This window comes from Engystomops pustulosus, chromosome 4, assembly GCF_040894005.1.
Source record: "Engystomops pustulosus chromosome 4, aEngPut4.maternal, whole genome shotgun sequence".
In the NCBI taxonomy this organism is placed as follows: domain Eukaryota; kingdom Metazoa; phylum Chordata; class Amphibia; order Anura; family Leptodactylidae; genus Engystomops; species Engystomops pustulosus.
Window position 1 is genome coordinate 211,716,152 of NC_092414.1, and position 8,198 is coordinate 211,724,349.

Sequence of the window (8,198 nt, forward strand, 5' to 3'; positions counted from 1 at the left end):
ATGTACAAGAATATAACTACTATAATACTGCCCCCTATGTACAGGAATATAACTACTATAATACTGCCCCCTATGTACAAGAATATAACTACTATAATACTGCCCACTATGTACAAGAATATAACTACTATAATACTGCCCACTATGTACAAGAATATAACTACTATAATACTTCTCCCTATGTACAGGAATATAACTACTATAATACTGCCCCCTATGTACAGGAACATAACTGCTAAAATACTGCCCACTATGTACAAGAATATAACTACTCCAATAATGCCCCCTATGTCAAAGAATATAACTACTATAATACTGCCCCCTATATACAAGAATATAACTACTAAAATATTGCCCCCTTTTTACAAGAATATAACTACTATAATACTGCCCCCTATGTACAAGAATATAACTACTATAATACTGCCCCCTATGTACAAGAATATAACAACTATAATACTGCCCCCTATGTACAAGAATATAACTACTATAGTACTGCCCCCTATGTACAAGAATATAACTACTATAGTTCTGTCCTCTATGTACAAGAATATAACTACTATAATACTGCCACCTATGTACAGGAATATAACTACTATAATACTGCCCCCTATGTACAAGAATATAACTACTATAATACTGCCCTCTATGTACAGGAATATAACTACTATAATACTGCCCCCTATGTACAAGAATATAACTACTATAATACTGCCCCCTATGTACAGGAATATAACTACTATAATACTGCCCCCTATGTACAGGAATATAACTACTATAATACTGCCCCCTATGTACAAGAATATAACTACTATAATACTGCCCCCTATGTACAGGAATATAACTACTATAATACTGCCCCCTATGTACAAGAATATAGCTACTATTATACTGCCCCCTATGTACAGGAATATAACTACTATAATACTGCCCCCTATGTACAAGAATATAACTACTATAATACTGCCCCCTATGTACAAGAATATAACAACTATAATACTGCCCCCTATGTACAAGAATATAACTACTATAGTACTGCCCCCTATGTACAAGAATATAACTACTATAGTTCTGTCCTCTATGTACAAGAATATAACTACTATAATGCTGCCACCTATGTACAGGAATATAACTACTATAATACTGCCCCCTATGTACAAGAATATAACTACTATAATACTGCCCCCTATGTACAAGAATATAACTACTATAATACTGCCCCCTATGTACAGGAATATAACTACTATAATACTGCCCCCTATGTACAAGAATATAACTACTATAATACTGCCCACTATGTACAAGAATATAACTACTATAATACTGCCCACTATGTACAATAATATAACTACTATAATACTGCCCCCTATGTACAATAATATAACTACTATAATACTGCCCACTATGTACAATAATATAACTACTATAATACTGCCCACTATGTACAATAATATAACTACTATAATACTGCCCCCTATGTACAAGAATATAACTACTATAATACTTCCCCCTATGTACAGGAATATAACTACTATAATACTGCCCCCTATGTACAAGAATATAACTACTATAATACTGCCCCCTATGTACATGATTATAACTACTATAATACTGCCCCCTATGTACAAGAATATAACTACTATAATTCTGCCCCCTATGTACAGGAATATAACTACTATAATACTGCCCCCTATGTACAAGAATATAACTACTATAATACTGCCCCCTATGTACAAGAATATAAATAGTATAATACTGCCCCCTATGTACAGGAATATAACTACTATAATACTGCCCCCTATGTACAAGAATATAACTACTATAATACTGCCCCCTATGTACAACAATTTAATGAATACTTATTCTTTGAAAATTCGATGATAATCGATAGATTACAAGAAGTTTTGCTCTTTGTATATGTTTTCTATAAGTTTGCACTTTATATGTTCTGACTAGAGATGAGCGAGCACTAAAATGCTCGGGTACTCGTTATTCGAGACGAACTTTTCCCGATGCTCGAGTGCTCGTCTCGAATAACGAACCCCATTGAAGTCAATGGGAGACTCGAGCATTTTTCAAGGGGACCAAGGCTCTGCACAGGGAAGCTTGGCCAAACACCTGGGAACCTCTGAAAAGGATGGAAACACCACGGAAATGGACAGGAAACAGCAGGGGCAGCATGCATGGATACCTCTGAGGCTGCATAATCGCAACATTATGCCAAAATTATGGGCAACAGCATGGCCATGACAGAGTGACAGAATGAGGCTAGATAGCATCTAAAACATCCAATAATTGACCCTGACACTATAGGGGACGGCATGCAGAGGCAGCGGCAGCAGGCTAGAGAGTGTCATGGCGACATACCCTAAATGGACTCAGGCTTCAAACCAATGGGTGGCAGAGAGGAACCAAAGGAGGTGAGCAAGAAGCGCTCAAATAATATCGGTACATGATAAAAGTTTGCCAGTATATTTTGTGGATTACACAGCAGGGTGGCGACAAAGTTAACATGGAAGCCATGAAAACAACCCAAAATTCTGCCTGACACAGCTCGTTTGATAAGGGGACCATGTATGGAGGCAGTGAACTAGTAGTAGATTAAAGGTGCTGCAGTTAAAACTATGTTAGTTGGATCTTGGCATGGAGCTGGCGCTCCGCTGCCAGGCGAGCTTTCGCCAATCCAAGCCCCTGTCTATAGGCTACTCCCCAAACAGCACTTCTAAGAACCTATTGTATAAGATCAAGTGTAGTAGCGTTCTTATAAGTTTAGGATATGGCGGGTGAGGGGAATGTAAACAGCTGCGCAAGAAGCGCTGAAATAATATCGGTAAATGATAAAAGTTTGCCAGTATTTTTTGTGGATTACACAGCAGGGTGGCGACAAAGTTAACAAGTTTGTTGTGGAAGCCATGAAAACAACCCAAAATTCTGCCTGACACAGCTCGTTTGATAAGGGGACCATGTATGCTTACAGTTCATGTCAGTCGCTGCACTGGCTGCCAGTCTCCTTTCGAATACAGTTTAAAATAATAATAACCCTCATCCATAAAGCTCTGTATAATGCTGCACCCCCCTATCTCTCCTCTCTTATCTCAGTCTATCGCCCAACCCGTGCTCTTAGATCCGCCAGTGATCTTAGATTAACCTCTACCCTAGTGCGGACCTCCCACTCGCGTCTCCAAGACTTCTCTAGAGCTGCACCAATTCTATGGAATGCTCTGCCCCGGACTATCAGACTAATACCTAACCTCCAAAGTTTCAAACGTGGTCTTAAAACCCATTTCTTTAGGCAAGCCTATAACACTCATTAACTGCATGAAGTTTTAACTCTTCTACTAACCCGTCCTGTGTCGTCCTCCCATCTGTTATCCAGCAACCAACAGGCACCAGACTTCTCTGCAGTCCCATTCACCCTGGACCTGGTATATAAGATGACGGCTGAGTGGTTCAAGCGACAGCAATTCCATTTATTATATTTTGTTCTATTCCCTAAGAAGAATGGCTTGACCATTAAATATTCTTTTACCTCGTGTTACCCCATCATCTTCATAAACCGTAAGCTCTGGCGAGCAGGGACCTCACTCCTGTTGTTCCATACAAATGTTGTGCTCTGTTACATTACATTTGTATTTGTTTCCTATGATTTGTAAAGCGCTACAGAATATGATGACGCTATATAAATAAAGATTATTATTATTATTATTATTATGGAGGCAGTGAACTAGTAGTAGATTAAAGGTGCTGCAGTTAAAACTATGTTAGTTGGATCTTGGGATGGAGCTGGCGCTCTGCAGCCAGGCGAGCTTTCGCCAATCCAAGCCCCTGTCTCTAGGCTACTCCCCAAACAGCACTTCTAAGAACCTTTTGTATAAGATCAAGTGTAGTAGCGTTCTTATAAGTTTGGGATATGGCGGGTGAGGGGAATGTAAACAGCTGCGCAAGAAGCGCTGAAATAATATCGGTTAATCATAAAAGTTTGCCAGTATATTTTGTGGATAACACAGCAGGGTGGCGACAAAGTTAACAACTTTGATGTGGAATCCATGAAAACAACCCAAATTTCGGCCTGACACACCTCGTTTGATAAGGGGAGGATGTATGGAGGCAGCTATATGGACGACTTTTGGAGGTAGCAATGGAGACAACGTGTGGAGGCTGCTATGGAGACAATTTAATTTGGATAGTGCCTGTATGTGGCAGTCCCAAAAAGTTTTCAAACCAGAGGAGCAGGTAGGTGTCCCTCCAGAAAAATGGAATAGATTGAGTGCATGTATGTGGCAGTCCCAAAAAGTTTTCAAACCAGAGGAGCAGGTAGGTGGCCCTCCAGAAAAATGGAATAGATTGAGTGCCTGTATGTGGCAGTCCCAAAAAGTTTTCAAACCAGAGGAGCAGGTAGGTGTCCCTCCAGAAAAATGGAATAGATTGAGTGCCTGTATGTGGCAGTCCCAAAAATGTTTCAAACCAGAGGAGCAGGTAGGTGGCCCTCCAGTAAAATGGAATAGATTGAGTGCCTGTATGTGGCAGTCCCAAAAAGTTTTCAAACCAGAGGAGCAGGTAGGTGTCCCTCCAGAAAAATGGAATAGATTGAGTGCCTGTATGTGGCAGTCCCAAAAAATTTTCAAACCAGAGGAGCAGGTAGGTGGCCCTCCAGTAAAATGGAATAGATTGAGTGCCTGTATGTGGCAGTCCCAAAAATTTTTTAAAACAGAGGACCGGGTAGGTGGCCCTCCAGAAAAATGGAATAGATTGAGTGCCTGTATGTGGCACTCACAAAAATTGTTTCAAACAGAGGACCGGGTAGGTGGCCCTCCAGAAAAATTAAATGCATAAAGTACTATAGCAAGAGCCAGTGGGCCCTGTCAAAAAATAGCCAGTTTCCTCTGCTTTACTGTGCAAAGAGGAGGAGAAGGAGGAAAATGAGGAGGAGGAGGAGTGGATCAATTATTCAGGTTGAGCTTCCTTCACCTGGTGGAGATTGGAAATTCTGAGAAATCCAGCCTTTATTCATTTTAATAAGCGTCAGCCTGTCAGCGCTGTCAGTCGACAGGCGTGTACGCTTATCTGTGATGATGCCACCAGCTGCACTGAAAACCCGCTCGGACAAGACGCTAGCGGCAGGGCAGGCAAGAACCTCCAAGGCGTACAGCGCCAGTTCGTGCCACATGTCCAGCTTTGAAACCCAGTAGTTGTAGGGAGCTGTGTGATCATTTAGGACGATGGTATGGTCAGCTACGTACTCCCTCACCATCTTTCTGTAAAGATCAGCCCTACTCTGCCGAGACTGGGGACAGGTGACAGTGTCTTGCTGGGGTGACATAAAGCTGGCAAAAGCCTTGTAAAGCGTACCCTTGCCAGTGCTGGACAAGCTGCCTGCTCGCCTACTCTCCCTCGCTACTTGTCCCGCAGAACTACGCACTCTGCCGCTAGCGCTGTCAGAAGGGAAATACTGTTTCAGCTTGTGCACCAGGGCCTGCTGGTATTCATGCATTCTCACACTCCTTTCCTCTGCAGGGATGAGAGTGGAAAGATTTTGCTTGTACTGTGGGTCCAGGAGAGTGAACACCCAGTAATCGGTGCTGGAATAAATTCTTTGAACGCGAGGGTCACGGGATAGGCAGCCTAGCATGAAATCTGCCATATGCGCCAGAGTACCAACGCGTAAGAATTCACTCCCCTCACTGGCCTGACTGTCCATTTCCTCCTCCTCCAACTCCTCCAACTCCTCTTCTTCTGCCCATACACGCTGAACAGTGAAGGACTCAACAATGGTCCCCTCTTGTGTCTCGCCAACATTCTCCTCCTCTTCCTCCTCATCCTCCTCCACCTCCACCTCCTCCGATATGCGCTGAGAAACAGACCTGAGGGTGCTTTGGCTATCAACAAGGGAATCTTCTTCCCCCGTCTCTTGTGACGAGCGCAAAGCTTCCGACTTCATGCTGATCAGAGAGTTTTTCAACAGGCCAAGCAGCGGGATGGTGAGGCTGATGATGGCGGCATCGCCACTGACCATCTGTGTTGACTCCTCAAAGTTACTCAGCACCTGACAGATATCAGACATCCACGTCCACTCCTCATTGTAGACTTGAGGAAGCTGACTGACCTGACTACCACTTCTGGTGGAAGTTGACATCTGGCAGTCTACAATCGCTCTGCGCTGCTGGTAAACTCTGGATAACATGGTCAGTGGTGAATTCCACCTCGTGGGCACGTCGCACAACAGTCGGTGAGCGGGCAGTTGGAGGCGGCGCTGCGCTGCCCTGAGAGTGGCAGCATCTGTGCTGGACTTCCTGAAATGCGCACAGATGCGGCGCACCTTCGTGAGCAAATCTGACAGATTGGGGTATGTCTTGAGGAAACGCTGAACTATCAGATTTAACACATGGGCCAGGCATGGCACATGTGTCAGTCTGCCGAGTTGCAGAGCCGCCACCAGGTTACGGCCGTTGTCACACACAACCATGCCTGGCTTCAGGTTCAGCGGTGCCAGCCACAGATCAGTCTGCGCCGTGATGCCCTGTAATAGCTCTTGGGCGGTGTGCCTTTTGTCGCCTAGGCTCAGCAGTTTGAGCACCGCCTGCTGTCGCTTAGCGACGGCACTGCTGCTGTGCCTAGAGCTACCGACTGATGGCGCCGTGCCCACGGATGGTAGTTCGGAGGAGGAGGTGGAGGAGGGGTGGGAGGAGGAGGAGGCATAGTAGGCCTGAAAAACCTGGACCGAGGTAGGCCCCGCAATCCTCGGCGTCGGCAGTATATGACCAGCCCCAGGGTCAGACTCGGTCCCAGCCTCCACCAAGTTAACCCAATGTGCCGTCAGCGATATATAGTGGCCCTGCCCGGCAGCACTCGTCCACGTGTCCGTGGTCAGGTGGACCTTGTCAGAAACGGCGTTGGTCAGGGCACGGGTGATGTTGTCTGACACATGCTGGTGCAGGGCTGGGACGGCACATCGGGAAAAGTAGTGGCGGCTGGGGACCGAATACCGAGGGGCGGCCGCCGCCATGAGGTTGCGAAAGGCCTCGGTCTCTACTAGCCTATAGGGCAGCATCTCCAGGCTAAGCAATCTGGAGATGTGCACATTAAGGGCTTGGGCGTGCGGGTGGGTTGCACTATATTTGCGTTTCCGCTCCAGCGTCTGGGGTATGGAGAGCTGAACGCTGGTGGATGCTGTGGAGGATCGTGGAGGCGACGATGGGGTTTTTGTGGCAGGGTCCTGGGCAGGGGGCTGACTATCAGCTGACACAGGGGAAGGAGCAGTGGTGTGCACGGCCGGAGGTGAACGGGCTTGTTGCCACTGAGTGGGGTGTTTAGCATTCATATGCCTGCGCATACTGGTGGTAGTTAAGCTAGTAGTGGTGGAACCCCTGCTGAGCCTGGTTTGGCAAATGTTGCACACCACAGTCCGTCGGTCATCCGGTGTTTCCTTAAAGAACCTCCAGACTTCTGAAGATCTAGCCCTCGCCGCAAGAGCCCTCACCACGGGAGCTTCACTAGTTGACACATTTGGCGCTGATGCACCAGCTCTGGCCCTGCCTCTCCGTCTGGCCCCACCACTGCCTCTTCCAACCTGTTCTGGTCGAGGACTCTCCTCCGTCTCAGAAGCACTGTGTTCACCCGGCCTCTCAACCCAGCTTGGGTCTGTCACCTCATCATCCTCCGATCCCTCAGTCTGCTCCCCCCTCGGACTTCCTGCCCTGACAACAACTTCTCCACTGTCTGACAACCGTGTCTCCTCATCGTCGGACACCTCTTTACACACTTCCACTACGTCAAGAAGGTCATCATCACCCACAGACTGTGACTGGTGGAAAACCTGGGCATCGGAAAATTGCTAAGCAGCAACCGGACAAGTGGTTTGTGACTGTGGGAAGGGTCCAGAAAACAGTTCCTCAGAGTATGCCGGTTCAAATGCCAAATTTTCCTGGGAGGGGGCAGACTGGGGGGGAGGAGGCTGAGGTGCAGGAGCTGGAGGAGTGGCGATTTCGGTGACATGGGTGGACTGCGTGGAAGACTGACTGGTGGACAAATTGCTCGAAGCATTGTCAGCAATCCACGACATCACCTGTTCGCACTGTTCTGGCCTCAACAGTGCTCTACCACGAGTCCCAGTAACTTCAGACATGAACCTAGGGAGTGTAGCTCTGCGGCGTTCCCCTGCTCCCTCATAAGCAGGTGGTGTCTCACCCCGGCCAGGACCA